This window comes from Schistocerca piceifrons, chromosome 2 (assembly GCF_021461385.2).
Source record: "Schistocerca piceifrons isolate TAMUIC-IGC-003096 chromosome 2, iqSchPice1.1, whole genome shotgun sequence".
NCBI lineage: Eukaryota > Metazoa > Arthropoda > Insecta > Orthoptera > Acrididae > Schistocerca > Schistocerca piceifrons.
The window spans coordinates 336,197,403-336,215,894 of NC_060139.1; the positions used below are offsets into that span (position 1 = coordinate 336,197,403).

Below are 18,492 nucleotides of genomic sequence, written 5' to 3' on the forward strand. Positions count from 1 at the left end.
TGAGTTGAACTTACCGATATCAGACGTAGCTTTGACTTAACGATAGTGTGCTAAGTGAGGTCATACGTACACAGACCGCGATAGAACAGCAAACCGATGGTATTTCTTTAACTTTTATATTATTTTTTGGCGCTTAGGTTGTGTAATAGAGTGATTTGCAGTGTAGCCCGATGCTGCGGTAAGGTCTGAACTTGGCAGTTTGGTAGTGAGTTCACAAAGGCATGTGATGCCATGAGAATGGCTGTTTCTTGTTATGACGCTTATTTCTCGCATATTGTATTTTCTGAATGACTTACGTCCGCCATTCTGATGTAATTAGTCGAATCAGACTTTGTATTATTGTGACGCTGTTTGAATACAAGCTGTCCCATTTATCTTGACTGCCCTAAATAACTGTTTGTCCAGATGCAAATTACAAAATGTTTCAAGCAAACGTTGCGACGTTGACGTTGCACACCCATAATTCCGTCAACCATCGTCAGTTGAAGAGTTATGTGAGTAGAATGTACACCAACGAAGAGAAGATAGAAATGCTACTCGTTTATGAGGAATGTTAAGTTAGCAGAACAGTAATTTCAATACTGTTTCCTTATGTACGAGTGCATTTAGTACAGTAGTTTAGTCCTTTTAAATACTGTTGTGTAGAGCAGACATACAATAGAGGTTGTCCTTCCTACAAACTGCATCGGCATAACGTATCTTTTACTGTTGTTGTTGAAGGCAGGCGAAATGCTACTCAGGCAGCGGAACTGTACAGAGAGCGATATCCCGTCAAGAACTCACCTTCCAGATGGATGTTTTCTCGTCTTGTTGCGACGCTTCGGGATACGGGAAATTTCAACCCACGACAACGCAATCGTCGTAGCACTCCCACAGACGAAGCTGTCGAAGTTACTGTTCTCGCTTCTGTTGCTATGAATCCACATGTGAGCACACGACAGCTTGAACTCGAGGTCGCAGGTTCGAATCCTGCCTCGGGCATGGATGTGTGTGTTGTCCTTAGGTTAGTTAGGTTTAAGTAGTCCTAAGTTCTAGGGGACTGATGACCACAGAAGTTAAGTCCCATAGTGCTCAGAGCCATTTGAACCATTTTTTGAACACGAGGTTGGCATTCCTGAAACCAGTGTACACAGTATTCTTACACGTCACCGATTCCATCCATACCATGTGCACCTACATCAAGAATTGCATGGGAATGATTTCCAGAATCGTGTATAGCTCTGTCAGTGGGCACAGCAGCAAATCCTCGCCAATCCGGATTTGTTCTCCAATATTCTATTTACCGATGAATGTTCCTTCTCAAACAAATGACCGGTAAATACAAGGAACATGCATTATTGGTCCAGCAACAACCCACGATGGCTTAGACAGGTGGAACATCAGCGTCAATGGAAAGTTAACGTCTGGTGTGGGATGCTTGGCACTACAGTTATTGCCCCCTATTTCATCAGTGGCAGTCTAAACGACACAGCGCATGCCAACTTCCTCAGACGAATTCTTCCTCCTCATGTGGATGAAGTGTCGCCAAGAACCAGAATCCTTACGTGGTATCAACACGATGGACGTCCAGCACATAATGCCTTGCATGCACGCCGTGTTCTGAACTGAAGGTATCCTGCCAGATAGATTGGTCGAGGAGGAGCAGTTACTTGGCCTGCTAGGTCTCCTGATTTAAAACCTCTGGACTTTTTTCTTTGGAGATGCATTAAAGATGTTGTCTATCGCGACATTCCAACAACTCCAGAGGAAATGCAGGAACGTATCGTGTTTGCTTGTAATTCTCTTCAGCAGGAAACACTGGAAGCAGTAAATATTTCTTTCATTCAATGAGTGCACCAGTGTATCGGTGACCAGGGTCACCACTTTGAGCACTTTTGAATGTTCTACTCCTGGTAAATGGTACAGGAGAGTCAAAGTCAATTTTGTGTTATGTATTTACTTGGTTTTCATTTGTTTTCTGACAACTCCAGCAAGTGGACGAGTTTGTGATCCTGGGCTCAAAGCCATTGTTGTGTTATGTAATTAATAACGTTGTGTTTCACTGAATGGGGCACTGCGATACATTTTTGAATAGGTCTTTAGGAGAGGAAATGAAATACCGAATAAAAAATACAGAGTGCCAATTAAAAACGTCATACCGCTGTTCTTATCTTTGTGAAAAACAAAGCTACAAGGAAGGCAATCATGCTGATTGATGTCCCCCTGACGGCTAAAGAACATTCGCTCGAAACATTTTGTAACTTGCATCTGGACAAACAGTTATTTAGGGTGGTCAAGGTAAATCGGACACCCTGTATAATAAATTATTTTCAGAAATACATCATAAGATAAAAATTATCGTGATCATGGAGAAATTATTCTCAGAAACGCGTCCTGTGATTATAAAATGTATTGGACCGAGGTGTTTCCTCTATTGTATTAGATAACATAAGAGTTATTCCTAGTGCAACGCGCTCACACTATTTCAGCTAAGTAGAAACATAATTCATATTATGCTAGTCTGCCTTACCACGGAACGTTTACAGTGATTTTGGTCAGGTGGCGGGCATGTAAATTGCAGCCACTCTTTGGATATGAGAACCAGATAACAATTAATAAATTTAAAGACAAGGAGCTTAATGTAGTTGCATGAAATACTTGACATATAATAGTTTAGCGAACGAATTGTATTCTATTCCTGACAATGTTCAAACAGCTATACATCGCAACGACGCTGTAGTAATCACAGTTGCACAAACAGTTTCAAACGCACAAACCGTACACAAGAAATAACACACTATAAAATTCGAACCAATAGCAACAGAATTCTGGAAACCTTAATGGGACATACATTACAGGTAGTTATTCACTGACAACGAAACATTGCGTTGTATTTATCAATTTCATCGATTACCTCAAGTATGATTACTGACTAAATCTGGGATACTGATTTGCCCAGACTGTTTATTTTAGTCATCTGAACCAGACTGAAGAAAAGGTGAAGCACTAATCATTGATTAACCTCTTGAAGTGCATTGTTTTAGAAATAATGTTTTATCTTCATATCCAACTCACAGTAATCACTATACAATTTATGTGAAAAAAATGGCACCCCACTCTGCCCCACTTTCATTCTCCAGTGTGTATTTTAATAATCACTGTACTTCTAAAACACGGTCATTGAGTTCAATAATCACTGTAAGCAATAAGCTGTTGCGTGTACATGGTAATTTGTAAAGATGGTAATTGTTGGATATGGTTCAGAGACACTCGTTTCAGTAAAGTGAAATAAAACGATTTCGCTACTAAGTTTCACTCTACATTTTTACTATAGAATATTGACTGGACTCAAATAGAGAGTTCGCAATACATTTCTAAAACTGTATAGCTACATACCTCACTGGAGTAACGTGCAACCAAACTCGGGTGGCTACATCGGAATAAAACCATTATTCAGTAACAGAGCACTTGCAGAATCGTGCTGCATACTTTACACACAAAAGTATCACGTTCCATTTTTCTCCAAAAGTGCTCTTGTACAACGTCTGCTTCTCAGACACAGTCAATAACAGAGTTTTCTTAAATAAAGTCTTTGTTCTCGTATGTGCTCCTCACACAGACGTGGCTCCTCATTGTCAGATGATCTCTGGGTTCAACCGTAGAGTAAGAGTATCTATGAAGTGTGCTTTTAGCTGCGCAGAACGGAATTTTTGTCGCTAACATACTACTACTGCAACAGTCACCTGAGTAAGCTGCAACATAATGGCTTCTCTGCAACCGCTCTACAGTTTTCAAATTTAATTGCATGACTATTACAGGCAGATCCCGCTGAAAATATCAAGTGCTTTGTAAAGCGTTCAATAAGCATCGTAATAATTTGTATTCGGCATCTGTAATGGACTTAGCTTAAAGCCATTAATACATAAGCCATTTCCAACATTTTCGATAAGTGTCACAGCTTAGACGTCGCTATTTTTTCGTTATATGAAGTAAAGGGATAGCAACCGCTATTTTTATACTGCGACAGTATTGTGAATTGGTTTCCTAGTGCGCAAAAGAGAAGGTGTCCCGAAAACCATTGAATTTGAAGTTACGACGTGCAATAAATTGTTCCGTTTTTTCTTTCTGAATGTTTCACTTTCTGTTTCTTTAAAACCGTGCTTCTTCATCCTTCGGAAAGTGAAATATTATTCAATCATACTCATTCTCCATGCGATCTGTGAACGTAGCAGCTTCTATAGTTTCGTGTTGTGATTACTTCATTCAAGCACAATGGTTCGGAGATCTGTATTAACCGGAATTAATGACTCAAACTCTCACGTATACATTTCATATGCAGGTAAAAATTGCTCGATATGTGTAGGATATTCACCAACCAAAGAACTTATCTAGCACTTGTCCCTTAGATATATGGCTATACAGTTATGTAAATTAGTCTCCAAGATTTCATGCCTTCATTACAGTGTCTCGATATTAATCACTACATAGCCCTTATGATTAGCATGATAACTATAGTAATTATTGGACTTTTGTAGTATTTACCTATGGAAATCAATTTCTTCTTCTTTTGGTGAATTTCGAGTAGCATCCGTAGCATCAGTTATTCAGCATCATTACTGTTTCTAATAAATAAACGTTCGGAAACCGATTAAACACCTGGACTATTAGAACTTTCCTTCATCATGTTAAACATCACAGTAGTCACTGACGTTAATGATTAATGAACCCCAACTCAGCCGTATTATAAACACATTTATCGTGTTACGTCCGGGTTCATTCCTTTAACATCATCATGTTGCCGGGATGTGCTTGTCACGACACGAATGGTCTCGTCCTCGTACGTAATGTCAAAAAGTAAATCCAAAACCACTCAGCTTAACATTACGTTACATTCGAAAACTAGATCATTCGTGTTATGACTTAAGCACAGCTCGGCAACCTGATGATGTCCAACGAACGAAACTGGTAGTAAAACAAATATGTAATAATATAGCTGAGGTGGTTTTCATTGATCATTAACATCAAAGTTTGTCTTCGCGCAAAATGTAATGATAATAATAATAATAATAATAATAAAATGGTACACACTAGACTAGCATGACGTGATGATGGCCACATGCACTTTACACTAGGCTCCCTCCGTGGATGTTTATATTCAGTCGTTTTAACATCGCCTAGCGATACAGAAGCAACAAAAAAAGCATGCCAAATTTAAAAGAACGCAAAATCCCCAAGACTGGCAAAGTTTTACAGAAGTTCGAAATATGGGGCGTACTTCAATGCGAGATGCTTTTAATAATTTCCACAACGAAATTTTGTCTCGAAATCTGGCAGAAAACCAAAAGAGATTCTGGTCAAACATAAAGCACACCAGTGGCAAGACGCAATCAATACCTTCACTGCGTGATAACAACCGTGCAGTCAGCGATGACAGTGCCACTAAAGCAGAGTTATTAAACACGGTTTTCCGAAACTCCTTTACCAAAGAAGACGAAGTAAATATTCCTGAATTCCAATCAAGAACAACTGCCAAGATGAGAAACATAGAAGTAGATATCCTCGGAGTAACGGAGCAGCTTAAATCACTTAATAAAGGCAAGGCCTCTGGTCCAGATTGTATACGTCAGGTTCCTCACAGAGTATGCTGATAAAATAGCTCCATATTTAGCAGTTCTGTACAACCACTCGCTCACAGAAAGATCCGTATCTAAAGACTGGAAAATTGCTCAAGTCACACCAATACCCAAAAAGGGAAGTAGGAGTAATCCGCTGAATTACAGGCCTGTATCACTAACGTCAATTTGCAGCAAAAAAATGGTTCAAATGGCTCTGAGCACTATGGGACTTAACATCTATGGTCATCAGTCCCCTAGAACTTAGAACTACTTAAACCTAACTAACCTACGGACATCACACAACACCCAGTCATCACGGATTTGCAGCAGGGTTTTGGAAAATATACTGTATTCGAACATTATGAAGTACCTCGAAGAAAACGATTTATTGACACTTTGTCAGCACGGTTTCAGAAAATATCGCTCTTGTGAAACACAACTAGCTCTTTATACTCGTGAAGTAATAAGTGCTATCGACAGGGGATGTCAAATTGATTCCATATTTTTAGATTTCCAGAAGGCTTTCGACACCGTTCCTCACAAGCGTCTTCTAACCAAATTGCGTGCCTACGGAGTATCGCCTCAGTTGTGCGACTGGATTCGTGATTTCCTGTGAGAAAGGTCACAGTTCGTAGTAATAGACGGAAAGTCATCGAGTAAAACAGAAGTAATATCCGGCGTTCCCCAAGGAATACTAAAAGAAATCATCTAGATTACGATTACACAATAAGTCACACAAATCTGAAAGCTGTAAGTTCAACTAAATACTTAGGGATTACAATCACAAATAACCTAAATTGGAACGATCGCATGGATAATATTGTGGGTAGAGCAAACCAAAGACTGCGATTCATTGGTAGAACACTTAGAAGGTGCAACACGTCTACTAAAGAGACTGCTTACACCACGCTTGTCCGCCCTATTCTGGAGTGTTGCTGTGCGGTGTGGGATCCGCATCAGGTGGGACTGACGGATGACGTCGAAAAAATACAAAGAAGGGCAGCTCGTTTTGTATTATCGCGCAATAGGGGAGATAGTGTCACAGATATGATACGTGAATTGGAGTGGCAATCATTAAAACAAAGGCGTTTTTCGTTGTGACGGGATCTTCTCACGAAATTTCAATCACCAGTTTTCTCCTCCGATTGCGAAAACATTCTGTTGGCACCCACCTACATAGAGAGAAATTATCATCACGATAAAATAAGAGAAATCAGGGCTCGCACAGAAAAATTTTAAGTGCTAGTTTTTCCCGCGTGCCTTTCGAAGGTGGAACGGTAGACAGCTTGAAGGTGGTTCATTGATCCCTCTGCCACGCAATTTATTGTGAATAGCAGAGTAATCACGTAGATGTAGATGTAGTTGCCAACCTTAGCCAGTAGCTCACTTTGGAAATGTATACATAAATGTTTGCAGTAATTCGTTTTAACAATTTTCGCTAAGCCTTCTACTAATAATATTCGACATAAAAAAGATAGTACCAGTTTCAGAAAATTTTTACAAGCACCAATATCTGCTTCACAGTAAGCATGATAATATATTCCACAACAGTTATTTACTCTGACCGCTTCGAGAGGGCTGTATTTATAGCTTACATAACAATTGCGCGGTGCGCTCAGTTCATTGTTACTAGCAGATTTTATATGGAATACAAAAAAAGAAAAAAACAAATCGTGATGTACAGTATACTTCACAATCTTCTGACGGTTTCAAATTTGCATATCGCGCTCTAAAAACCAGGTACAGCGACGGTGACGCCATCTATTGGTAGTACGGAATATCAAGTTTCATCCCATATGCTGGTCAATAATCATGTCGTACTTGTCGGAGCAAAAGCATGTGCAACGTGTGTCTCGTAAGCATTTAGAGATTAGCCGCGATATCGAGTTGCTGTTCGTGAAACAATACTAAACTGAATAAGGAACTTCCGAGCAATTGATAGTACATCGAATCAACTGGCCCTCGGAAAACAGTAGGCCTACGAACTCTCGAGAACATCTAACGTGTTCACAGGCAAGCAAGCCCTCGATGTTCGTTACGAAAACGTGCCCATAGGTCACAACAGTTAAAACGTAGAATTCACATTGAAATATCCTGAAGTCCTTCAGCAGTTACGAAAGATGATTTCAAAAACTGGGTGAAACGTCTGGAGTATTGTGTAGCCGCGAATGGCCGTAATTAGTCCGCTGAAGTATTTCGTAAGCAAAATTTAATAAATGTTGCACCTTGTGTAAACTGTTGAATTTCGTTTCGAAGTTAGTTTGTGTGTTACTTAAATTTGAAATCGTCGTAACACTGTGAAACATACTGTATAAATGTGTAATAGACACGGTGTTGTCAAACCTAATCTAAGTAAAAAATGTTTTCATTAATAATACGTTTAGTTCGCAGTGTATCAGGCAGCGAACAAAACACGGTGTCTACTATGAAAAAGAGGAAAGCCTTTTTTTGTCAGAAGAGAGGACGGTTCCGTTACTCATGTTTTGAACTGTCCATAAATTGCGGGTGAAAGCCCGGCGTGTCTCTTTGCGCTAAAGTTATGGTTGTGCTGACTGAGATCCTTATCGCAAAGAACGCCGCAGGGCTTGCATGTGGCGATATATTACTCCCATGCTTTATTCATGACTCGGCAGTTAACAGACGAACAAAATTTATGCTGACATTGGTGCCGTGTGGTCGCCTCTCGCCTCAGTTTAGCAGATTGAATCTTCTTCGGAATCGCGCCAGTGGAGGAAGTTTCGTCGGATTAAACGCGTGTGCCACGCGCCATGAACTGGCTGGTAGCGTTGTGGGCCGCTAGGGGCGCAGCGAGCGGTGAGCTACGGCGCGCTGCAGCCCGGGGCACAGCATCCATCTGCGGCGCCGCCTTTCCCCGCCGACTTCAATCTCTTAAGAGGTTGCGCTCCTGGCCTCTGGCGAGAAAGGATATTGCGGTAAGAGCCCGTTTCGATTTCTGGTACCGCACACATTTTCGACTCGTGACTGAGGGCCGTATTCAAGGCAGAACCCACTGCCGAATGAGAGCCATTTCATTGGTCTCGGCCACGGCCGTCGCCAGACTCTTCGCTAAAGTGTTCTTTATGCGAGCGGACACGACTTCTTCCTAGTTCGCTGGACGTACTCCAAGTTCTCCTTGGCGGAGGACTTAGAGTGCTGAGGTTTGCGAAGCAAAGTTCTCGCATTCTGAATGCGTCGTTCTTCGGTTTTGCGAGTGGCGCCTTCATGGTCCAGAAATGTTCATCAAGTCTTTTCACAGTCCATATTTCCTTTCCGTTCCTTTTTTTTTACTTTATAGTCCTAAAATAATTAGTATTATTATAACAGACCTTTGCAAATAATAAGCAGCCTGTCCTGGCTAGTCACCCAAAGGTAATATAGTTATGGAGAAATGAGTAAATACAAAAATTTGTTAATAAAGGGGCCTTATGTTCCGAATAGTAGTAACAAATATCATTATAATACAGTGTGGTTAATAGTAAAACATACGAAATACAGACATCGTCCTTGCCTGATGAACTTTTTTTAAAACTTCTTTATTTTACAAAACATCTTTGATAGCATTGTTAGCACTTGTAGTGTGATGATCGTCGTATGTGTCTTTAGCTCAATCATAAATATTACTGAATGTGTGAACTTGTTAAAAAGCTACGTATAACTGTTATTGTTTCTGTTGTTGTTATGGTCTTCACTCCAAAGACTGGTTTGATGCAGCTCTCCATGCTACTCTATCGTGTGCAAGCCTCTTCATCTCAAAGTAACTACTGCAACATACATCCTTCTGAACCTGCTTAGTGTATTCATCTCTTGGTCTCCCTCTACGTTTCTTAACCCCCACGTTTCCCTCCAATACTAAATTGGTGATCCCTTGATGCCTCAGAACGTGTCCTATCAACTGATTCCTTCTTCTAGTCAAGTTATGCCACAAATTCCTCTTCTCCCCCTTCAGTACCTTCTCATTAGTTTCGTGATCTACACGTCTAATCTACAGCATTCTTCTGTAGCACCACATTTCGAAAGCTTCTATTCTCTTCTTGACTAAGCTATTTATCATCCACGTCTCAGTTCCATACACGGACACACTCCATACAAATACTTTCAGCAAACACTTCCTGACACTTAAATCTATACTCGATGTTAACAAATTTCTCTTCTTCAGAAATGCTTTCCTTGCCATCGCCAGTCTACATTTTGTACCCTGTCTGCTTCCACCATCATCAGTTGCTTTGCTGCCCAAATAGCAAAACTCATCTACTACTTTAAGTGTCTCATTTCCTAATATAATTGCCTCAGCATCGTGTGATTTAATTCGACTGCTTCCATTATCCACGTTTTGCTTTTATTGATGTTCATCTTATATCCCCCTTTCAAGACGCTGTCCATTCCGTTCATCTGCCCTTCAAAGTCCTTTGCTGTATCTTTAGAGAATTACAATGTCATCGGCAAACCTCAATGTTTTTATTTCTTCTCCCTGGATTCTATTTCGTACTCAATAATATTTTCCTTTTGTTTCCTTTACTACTTGCTCAATATACATATTAAATAACATCGGGGGATAGGCTACAACCCTGTCTTACTCCCTTCCTAACCACTGCTTCTCTTTCGTGCCTTTCGCCACTTATAACTGCCATCTCGTTACTGTACAAATTATAAGTAGCCTTTCGCTCTGTCTTTTAACCCCGCCACCTTCAGAATTTAAAAGAGAGTTTTTCCACTCAACATTGTCAAATACTTTCTCTATGGCTACAAATGGTATAAATTTAGGTTTTTTCCTTACCTTTTGTTGAGTACAAAATAGGGACTTTATATATAGTTGCTCTATTGAGTACAAAATAACAACTATATATATATATATATATATATATATATATATATATATTATCTTCATCATAATCGAAGACAAGAGACTTCTGTTATTACTGACAAATGTGAAAGTTGTTTATGCATAACAGAAACATGTTTGTACTCGTTCAACGAAGTATTGAAGCGATGATTGATATATCTTGTTTTGCATATTTTTAAATTAAACCTTTTTGTTTTGCAAGTCGCGTTATTTAGCGCTATATGACTAATATGTACTGTTTTCTTTTTTTAATTTTTACTATAATATCGCTCTGTTTCGTGCTACAAATCTACAGTACAACGGCTGTGTGTGTAAATTGTTACGTGCATCAAAAGCAACTGCTTTGATAATGTAAATCACAGAAGTTATGCGATCATCTAATTTTTATTACTTACAAAATGCAATTTATGTTCCGCAAGGATATAAAACACACGATGGACTAACACTGAATGACGTGCGGTTTTAATTATGTGCAAAAGAAACAAAAAATGAAAGAGAAGTAGTCGGTCACAGTTTCTCTCTTACACATTCATTTATGCTCCTTCCCCGACCAATGCCACCAATGTTGCCGGTAATCCTACCATTTACTGTGTCGTTTACGTAGTGTATCAAAAATACCGAACGATAGTTTTGGTAGGGCGCAACTCTAGTCCCAACCCACTCAGATACGCGCACGGCAATGTACTCGGTAGGCGGCTGGTGGAGGCCGCCAACGACTGAGAACACGACAGCTCTCGAGACGAAGTGCAAGCAAGGCTCGGTCTGCGGCGGTTTAACTCCAGGAGCACTCGCCTGCTTCGTTTACTGCCGCTCGCAAATAAACACTTCCGTCAGCGTGTCTATCCATATGATGCGACGGGTGCGCCCTCCATGGTGGTTTTCTGAACTACTCCGCTGTTCTACCCATGCCAGCTCATCTGTCGTGAAGTCCGCTCCCCACAGTAAGATGTCTAATTCCGCTATGCCTCTCCAAAATGTTGAAACAATGGGAGCTATCGCCAGATAGCTGTCGAGCCCGCTGATGGTCATCCGAGATTGTGGAGAACCATGATTTATCGGTGAACACGGTTCGACGCCCTTTATCTCCAACATTGGGCCAATGTCACATATGAATGCCCAACAAATCTGCATATTGCACGATTCGACCAGCCGACCAGATGGAGACCCATAATGAAATCCCTATAAAACTGCCAGGTGCTGATAACGCTGTTCACCCAAATACGTGGAATTCACTCTGTTCGCGTTCCTTATATCCCTACAACGCCTGGGAACAACACTAAACACGAACAGTACTAATGTACTCTAGTGGTATACATGTCACAGAGAAATGGAACACTTATCATTTACATACCCATCGGTGGGGTGAACGTCTGTAAGTTAAACTGATGCATCCTGGGTGCTTCACTTTTTTTGTCTGGTAGTGTAGGTTGGCAATCTCCAGCGACATTCGCCACGCTAATGCCCACAGAGGTGACAAAAGTCGCGGTATGCGCCTATGTAGATGGCGGTAGTATCGCTTACCAAAAGTATAGAAGAGCGGTGCATCGGCGGAGCTGTCGTTTGTACTCAGACGATTCATTTGAAAAGACTTCCGACGTGATTATAGAATTACCTACCAAGGTCTTGCAGAATCGCCGCTGTAGTCTACATAAACATCTGGTGCCCCATACCTCCAGAAACTTACCAAGGTCTTGCTGAATCCATTCCCTGCTGAATCGCCGGTGTATTTTTCTCCAATAGTGGATCAAGACAGTGTTAGTCAGGTGGTCGCAATGTTTCAACCCATCGGTGTATTAATATATTGTACGTATGCATGTATGTACGTATCAAATAGCTGACAAGTAAACTACAGGAGACTCTGAGCAATACGATCAAGAAATTGTCATACAATAATTTTTATGATGCTCTTGTGAACTGGAACAAATGCGAACACATCGAATGAAAAATGGTTCAAATGGCTCTAAGCACTATGGGACTTAACATCTGAGGTCATCAGTCCCCTACAACTCAGAACTACTTAAACCTAACTAACCTAAAGACATCACACTCATCCATGCCCGAGGCAGGATTCGAACCTGCGACCGTAGCGATTGCGCGGTTCCAGACTGAAGCGCCTAGAACTGCTCGGCCACACCGCCGGCCATCGATTGAAAGAGGTCTTCATTGTGTCTGTTGCTCATTATCTGCCAGTCTGTATTGATCTAATTCCAGCCGACCGGTGTGGCCGTGCGGTTCTAGGCGCCTCAGTCTGGTACCGCGTGACCGCTACGGTCGCAGGTACGAATCCTGCATCGGGCATGGATGTGTGTGATGTCCTTAGGTTAGTTAGGTTTAAGTAGTTCTACGTTCTAGGGGACTGATGACCACAGATGTTAAGTCCCATAGTGCTCAGAGCCATTTGAACCATTTTTGAACTAATTCCATGGTTCATTAGTGCTATGTTGATATCACGCAAACTGATGGTCACTCTCTACCAGTGTGTACAGATATGATTCCGTACCTCATTGGTGTTATGTTATTATCATGCTACCTGATGAGCATGTTTTTTGAGTTCTTCAGTACTTGTTTATAATGTGATGTCACAAAAGCCTTAAGCTCAGTTGCTGGAATGCTCGCAGATTCAGACGGAAAATAACCTATGGGTAGAGGAAATTTTCAATCTTCGTCGCCCTACATTCTCCTGATGAGCCATTCTTGTAAAATTAAATGCTGACTTGTTTTAAAAATTTTCAGAATAAAGCGGTGGAGTTGTTGCTATCACTCAAACAGCAGTCCTTGAGAACTGAGATTCATCTCATAAGATATAGGTAATCGAGAGGGTAATAAACGTATAGAACGTGCATCCTCTCTGTTGTCAACGAATAATTGTAAAATTATTTAAATTTTTTTTTTCTGATTGAGTAAATTCCATACTTTAAATTAACTCTGCCTTTATGTGAAATCATTTTATAGGAAGCATTTAAAAAATAGGTACTTCATTTCATGTATTCTGAGGAAAATTCAAACGTAAGAGACTAACCTCCGGAAAAAAACTGTCAGTCAGAGGAAAATCTTAACCATAATCTTGATCGCAGATTTTGTCGTACGAAAGCGTGCACACCTAATTACCCCATCAAGTTTGACATTTCCGTGGAAGCGTATTGCGGCGGAAATATCTTCGGTTGCAGAGCCAGTAGCGATAAGCGGAATAGAGCGCTCCGCCAACGCCAACGCATATAAATCCTGGCGGGGTCACGGCAGAAGTGAATTTATCAGGCCGGTATTTTTAGACGATTATACTCTGTGCTGAAAAGCGGGGTACTTTGTCATCCACGCTACCAATTCTGTTTGCTTTTGGAAAGCCAATCAGTCAGAGAAGCGGACGCGCTGTATGCAGGCAATTCCTGTTAATGAAACTGCCGCAGCTGTCACGCAACGCGTCCCACAGCTGCGATGCGCCAGTGATTCTGTATATCTTTTCCCGCCAATGAACGTAACGTAGCAGATGAAAGATCTTTCAGTCGTTTCTTCCGCTGTGTCTGTTTCTGGCAATGGAGTAGGAATATTTTACATTTTATCGTCACAATTCATATTGCTTATAAACAAACAAAAAAAACATGACTGAAACCAGCAGTTTCTGAAAAGTCCGTTAACGGAAGCTTGATATAGTGTCAGATAGAGAGCCGACCGGAGAGGCCGAGCGGTTCTAGGCGCTTCAGTCAGGAACCGCTCTACCGCTACGGTCGCAGGTTCGAATCCTGCCTCGGGCATGGATGTATGTGATGTCCTTAGGTTGGTTAGGTTTAAGTAGTTCTAAGTTCTAGGGGACTGATGACCTCCGATGTTTGGTCCCATAGTGCACAGAGCCATTTTGTCGGATAGATATACAGGGAGTAGAGAAGAATAAGTAAACACGAAAAACACAACACATTACCATGCTTAATACGATGCAGAAAATCCGTTGGAGTTCAAAACAGCTTCCAGACGTATCGGAAAGGGAAAATCCAGGTTCTGTAAAGCTTCCAAGGCTATCTAATACCATTCTTCCTGCAAAACAGTGCCAAGCTCAGGTTACGAAGATGCACGTGAATAGCGATCATACACCCTATTTCCGAAATAGACCACAAAGGGTCAATACTATAGCGATCTGGTGACTGTGGTGGACAGGACACATGCGACAGTTCATCCTAGTGTCCACAAAACTAGTTCTGGCCGATGCGAGCTGTGAGAATACGGGATCTCTCGTCTTGGTACACAGCACGACCAATGGGGGACAAACAATCTACCATGGGATGGACTTGATCAGCCAAAACGGACACTTAATGCTTGGCAGTAATACGACTGCGTAGAGTAATCGTGAAGACTTTTGTGTTGGCAGAAGAGCCAAGACCGTGTTACGATTGGAGGCCGAAATGCACGCGTTTTAGCTCACGCAGGCTGGCGTGAGGAGGGAAGAACTATACTGACGTGTGAGGTCTGGAACATGACAAGGAATGAGAATTCAGAATGCGGACGTAATTAGTTTGATACTTAACTTTAATCCATTAATGATGAACGTCGCTCTTGACGGTGCATGATTCACAATATTATCTGTTCAGAATACATTCTTGATGTTATTACTTATAGTAATTGAATATGGCGCCTTGCTAGGTCGTAGCAAATGCCGTAGCTGAAGGCTATGCTAAACTGTCGTCTCTGCAAATGAGAGCATATGTAGACAGTGAACCATCACTAGCAAAGTCGGCTGTACAACTGGGGCGAGTGCTAGGAAGTCTCTCTAGACTAGACCTGCCGTTTGGCGGCGCTCGGTCTGCAATTCACTGATAGTGGCGACACACGGGTCCAACGTATACTAACGGACCGCGGCTGATTTAAAGGCTACCACCTAGCAAGTGTGGTATCTGGCGGTGACACCACAAAGACAATACCACGATATGACTGCACAAATCATCACCCTTGCGACGTAAACTTACAGGGGGAGGCCACGACGTTTGGAACGCGGATTTACTTGAAACTTCGTACACTCGTAGTACTCCATTAGGACAACAAAATGTGTAAGCAGTAGCGCGTACTTCTCAAGCGTTATTGAGAAAATCACAATATAATTTCGGTCGTCACATATATACCTGTGCGTGGCCGTTTTTACCAGGAAGCGGCGGCAGCCGAGTGGGTAGCGTTCAAGCCCCGTAATCGCTGGATCGGGTCCCGGTCGTCAGTTTTTCTATTTCTAACACAGACATTTTCTTTACTATTTATATTACAGTTGATATAGTGGGAAAAATACATGTAATCGGATGAACTTTTATTAAATATACAATGTTATTTGGCAGTCTACAAGTTTTTATTATCACAAATAATATAATATTCATAACTATCGACTAGTAAACGACCAAACGCATAAAGTGATACTGAAAATGTATGCTTGCCCGTGATTTGAGAAATCCCTTATCCCTGGAAGGAGCCTGAAACTACTTGTTACCTCCAAGTTTTGACCGGCACAAACGGCTTGCGAAAGATGTACAATTAATCGTCGCTTTCGACATTACGAGTACAATGGCAGGATGGTACTTTTCGTAAAAACAGGGAAAACATAAAGTTAAACGGCACCAGCTGCATTTAATAAATGTTGTTTCCACATACGCAAGGTCTTTAGAGGTTTCCCGTGGAAAAACAAACCTCGTTAACATTTTCAAAAACCTGTCTTTCAGCCGATAATGTGGAAGCAAACCATGCAGCCGCCCAGCGTGGCCGAGCGTTTGTAGGCGCTACAGTCTGGAACCGCGCGACCGCTACGGTCGCAGGTTCGAATCCTGCCTAGGGCATGGATGTGTGTGCTGTCCTTAGGTTAGTTAGGTTTAAGTAGTTCTAAGTTCTAGGGGACTGATGACCTCAGAAGTTAAGCTCAGAGCCATTTGAACCAAACCATGCATAACGCAGCATTTCCTCAAATATCGTCGCTGATAACTGATCATGCAGTATCGAGTGTATTTTAATAGCGTCTTCACGAGAAGCAATTTCTCGTTCTTTTTCGATTAAATACGAATAGTTCTGAAGACACGGACAAGCATACATTTTCAGTATCACTTTATGCGTTTGGTCGTTTACTAGTCGATAGTTATTAGTATTATATTATTTGTGATAGTAAAAAATTGTAGACTGTCAAATAACATTGTAAATTTAATAAAAGTTCATCCGATTACACGTATTTTCCCATTATATCAATTGTAATATAAATAGTAAAGAAAATGACTGTGTTAGAAATAAAAAAAAACTGACGAACGGGACTCGATCCAGCGATCCAGCGATTACGGGGCTTGAACGCTACCCACTCGGCTGTATATGCTTCATGGCAAAAACGGCCACGCACAGGTATATATTTGACGACCGAAATTATCTTGCGATTTTCTCAATAACTCTTGAGAAGTACGCGCTACTGCTTACACATTTTGTTGTCCTAATGGAGTACTACGAGTGTACGAAGTTTGAAGTAAATCCGCGTTCAAAACGTCGTGGACTCCCCTTGTTAGTCAGCAATTGGAAACTGTGCGAAACAAGACTCATCCGACCAAATGATTTTCTTTCATTCCTCAGTAGTTCAAGATTTATGGCGTCGGCGTCATACTTTCGTGTCACGAGCATTTGCATGACAGGCGAGTGCTTCCGAATTTTGGTTTGGAATTCCAGATATTTCTGCAATTCCCTTCTGATGGAGCGTCCTTCGTGTTGTTTTAGTGCTGACAAGATTCACGAGCGCGTCATTCAGTTCTGTAGAGACTTTTCTAGCTGTCGTCCTCTTATTTTTGGGAACAATCTTCTTCAGTGATCGTCTGTCACGATCACTGGTTATTATTCTGATATTTTTACTACAGTCTGTTATCATATTTGCCTTAAAAAAGATTAACGGTTTCGTTAAACTTTCGAACAGCTTCAGATCAGTTATAGATGCTGAGCAGCCCGTTAGTTTTACGTGCTGAGCAAAGCTTCCGTGTTATTTAGTGACTTGGAGAAGATGCACTTAGTACACACAACTGGCGGGTTGCTCTGCAGCGACAACTGAACTGAGGATGATAGACATTTGAACGAAACCGGTAATCATTGTTAAGAGAAATGCAACAATTAACTGCAACAGAAACATTACAAGTCATTTCAGATTCATAAACAAATTTCGAACTGTATCATGAAAGGCAGACTGGCTCGTTACCGTCAGAGTCAATCATAGCTGTGAGGAATTGATCGGAGCAATTTCCGACATAGTGGTATATTGCCTAGTTCGGAATTTTTCTTCTTCCTGGCTCTGGTACACGGAGTTGGCACATTATTCAGATTTGACAATGTTAGCGGTAGAAGGTGGCTGGATGACCTTCTTGTCGCCCATCGTCAAAACTTTAAATTTCCGATGTTTATGACGTGTTATCACAAATACTGTTAATGATACAGATGTGAAATTTTAACCGTCCCCGTTAAGTATAATATTAGTTTTTACTATGCTCTTCGAGTACAATTAAGGGTTTTACGTTAAGGCAAAGGCATTTTATGTTCCATGAGTATACTTTTAATTAAAAATTTAGATATATGAACGCATGTGAAAGAAATATAGCAGAACATGTGTGTCAGAAATGTGAGTTCCTTTTGCGAATTCTCTCATCTATCCTTTTCGCAACGCTTGAATATTAATGTACTGCAAGGGGCATATTTTTTTCTGCCTTGTGTTATTTTTAAACAATACCATCTTGTCGCCGGGGTTGCCGCGCGGTTTAAGACGCCATGTCACGGTTCGCGTGGCTCCCCCGTCGGAGGTTAGAGTCCTCCCTCGGGCACGGGTGTATTTATGTTGTCCTTAGCGTAAGTTGGATTAAGTAGTGTGAAAACCTAGGGACCGATGATCTCAGCAGTTTGGTCCCATAGGAACTTAGCACAAATTTCCAATTTCCAATACCACTAAACTAGCAAATCATCCTATGTGGTTCTTTCCATACGTTTTATATAGTAGGTCGCTAGTCTGACTTTATCTCAAAATGCCGTCAGACATTGCTAACTGGTCTGAGATCAAAGGTGTTAAAGTAAATAAATTTTTTATTC

At 41.2% G+C, this 18,492-nt stretch overlaps 1 protein-coding gene across 1 annotated transcript in view; it reads left to right on the forward strand.

Moving 5' to 3' along the window:
* The window catches only part of LOC124777228 (rho-related GTP-binding protein RhoE-like), a 292,511-nt gene that overhangs the window by 247,911 nt on the left and 26,108 nt on the right, over window positions 1-18,492 (forward strand). The gene's annotated exons all lie outside the window — the stretch shown is intronic.